This window comes from Antrostomus carolinensis, unplaced genomic scaffold (assembly GCF_000700745.2).
Source record: "Antrostomus carolinensis isolate BGI_N321 unplaced genomic scaffold, ASM70074v2 scaffold13288, whole genome shotgun sequence".
Classification (NCBI taxonomy): Eukaryota; Metazoa; Chordata; class Aves; order Caprimulgiformes; family Caprimulgidae; genus Antrostomus; species Antrostomus carolinensis.
In genome coordinates this window covers 6,241-9,360 of record NW_010330968.1, presented here as the reverse complement: position 1 = coordinate 9,360, position 3,120 = coordinate 6,241, and positions in this window count along the sequence as shown.

The following is a 3,120-nucleotide window of genomic DNA, read 5'->3' as shown; positions in this document are numbered from 1 at the left end:
ATTCCTCTAGCCTAGCCTTTGCTTCAGAAGCCTCTCTCTGCAAAAGTACTTACTACCCTGAATTGTGTACAGTATCCAGCACACGCTGACAATGGAAACTACAGAGAGTAATTTGGAAACCAGAAAAAGGAATTGTGTTTTTGCACTTTATCCTACAATCTCACTGGTTTAGGAAACAGTGTTGGCCACTGGCTGGAATGCTTCACTGGTTTCATCAACCTGAGTTGTTTGCCTAATTAGAGACATCTGACTGGGCTTATGTTTCTTGATCATTAGGAAAAAAAACCCCAAAGATAATCATGGAAGATCTCTGAAGAAAGGAGGTCTATATTATTTTGAATACAGTTTAGATAAATGCAATATTTCTAGAAATCTGCAATCTGCTATACAAATTCTGTTACTCTGTTTGAGACTAGCAGTCATGCAGTTTTCAAGAGAAAAACTATAGAGAAGCTGAGCTTCATGTCACTGTTTCACACTGAGTTTCAGGTGAGAGCTCTCTGTTTTTAAAGAGGCAAAGATTTTATTAAAGTGAATTTCAGTTCACTTACACAGTGCTATAAAGTGGTAACAAACAGGTGTAATAAACAGAGGTAAAATGCTAAGCTATGCTGTGTGTAAACAGGTTCCATGAGTGTTTAAAATACAACATCAGATTTTTCTGTAGTCATCCTGTGAGAAGAGTAAGTACTCTTCACTCAAATAAGCGTTTTTTTCTTTGCAGTAACAGTTTCAAAATCCAGATTTCCATCATTATATATCACCTTCAGAGAAAAAATCAGAGGGGCATACTCCATTATATTTCTTACTCAGATAAATCTCCTAGAGATTTATTTCTTTGCTTACCTGGATCCTCTGCTCAAGTCTTCTAGTGGTTCTGTCCTTTAAAAATAGTGTATTCCATTTGACATATCCTTTGCATTTCCCCAGGGTAATTTTTAAAGATGAGTACACTGGCAAGATTGCACAAGTATTTTTCACCTCAAGCATTAGATTACTTAAGCAACTACTAAAAGTTTAAAAAAACCTCAAAAACAACAACAACAACAAAATTCCACCCCAAAAAACCCCAAAGAAGACTTACCATATATCTTATGGTGCAAGTGATGGCTTGGAGTAACACTAAACCGATTTGTCAGTCACGAGAAGGTCAAAAATACCTCTTCCTGCATGAAGAAGGATGTATCAGTTTGAAAACTTCTAGCAAACAAATCGTTTTCATTTAAAAAAAAAAAATCAAGGAGCGGTTCTCTTTTTTCTAAAAATGGATCATCAGATGTTACTTTTCTAACTCTGTGAGATGAGCAGAGATGTTGAAATTGTGGAGGATCCTCCTAGGAGCTGAACTCAAGGTTTCACAACCCACAGCTGTAGTTTTAGAAAAAGGTTTTTATATTGTTTTCTCTTTTTCATTTAGCTAACCACTGAATCAAGGACAGTTTACATGAGGTTCATCCTTTCTTTTATGGTTTCTGTCCCTGAAAAAAAAAAAAAAAGTGGAGCTTTTGAATAAAGCTTAGACTTTTGTTCAGAATTACCTGCACTTTCTGTTGGCTTGCTGTGAGTTGCAGTCCTTATGTTTTAAGAGATTTAATTGATTCTATTTTTCTCTAACCTAGTCTTTTGGGCTGTGTTTTTTTGTTTTAATCCCTCTCATAAGACTATGACTTAGTCTATATAGTGAGTCTGACCTTCTTTTAAAACAACACTGTTTACTTACTTTCTGGAATTAAGCTTCAGAAAAGCCTGATAGAATCTGATTTCTTATCAACTTACTTCCTTGTGGCTGATTCCTGTGACTTTCAAACTGAAGCTGCACCATGAGCAGCTTTTTAGATCCCTCTTAGACATAAAATAAACCACAGAGGAGATAGGAAAGGTACAGAGAAAGCAAGGAAGAGACAATGCCTTATCAGATGCCTGAGAACCTCTGAGAGAGAAACTCTGCAAAGATATCTAATAAAGTGCAATCCCCTGCCTCCCCTTGACATCTCTTTGTGTTTTTCTCTTCCTTTCCTAATCAGCTGTTCCAATGAGCTCTCTAAGGGCTGGAGTTTCAACATCAAAATTAATGGCCACTGTAGGATATTCTAAGGGTATGCTCACACTACCTTACCTGATGGACTATATTAGACCCCTTACACCTTCTGTGAAAAGAGCTGCTTCTAAAAATATTTCCACTACACCTAAACCAAGCTCCTAATTGTTGACAAATTTTGCTGACAAAAAACTGCACTTTTATAATGAATTCTTATAATTCCCAAACAAGGTATTGTTATCAAATTAATTTTTCAATGTATAATTCCTAAAGTGTCTATATATTGAAATTAACAGACATTTAAGGATTTCTTTCTGAAGCCTGCTTCATTGTTCACTGTTTGTTACATGTTACTGAACCTACTGGAGACTAAAACCTTTAATAAGCTCACACTATATGAACAGGGGAAACAGTCTCAAACCTGTTGTTGGACTTGCCCATTTTTGGATTTGGATTCTAAAATACGCTCTCACAAAATGTTTGAGACCAAACCAAATGTTTGGTCTCAAACATTTGCACTAACAACAGCAACAACTTAAAGTGAAGACCTGTGGTTGGCTGGTCTTCAGAAATAGTCCCTTGTTCCCATAGATCCATTGACTTTATTCATTTGTTTGATTTTGTTGCTTATAGCTTTTCATTCTCATAGCACAGTCTGATCAGCAAGCATAGCTGGGTATTTAATTTGCTGATCAGCACTGTAAGGTCCCAGTGTTGCACACCAACAGAGGGCCTCTGCCACTCACAGGTTAGAGCAACTGACTAAGGGGAATGGTTTTGGTCTGCTTACCAGCTGGGTCTTACAGCTGGACAAGAGACTCCCCACAGAGAGTGTGAATAGCTCTGACACTTGGCAGCCCAAATACAGGGACACTCTGGCAACAGGCAGCTGGACTGTGACTTTATTATCAGCAGCTGTACAATATCTTCAAGTAGATCTACACCAGCTGCAGATCAGCAGAGCTGCTGGGAAGTCAGATTTGATGAAGTCTTGCATGTGCCTGTAGGCGAGTCCAGGCCCCTGGTGCTGTTTGCTGGGCGCTGGGGTGCTGGTACTGGGTTGTTCATCAATGCTGTTAGGA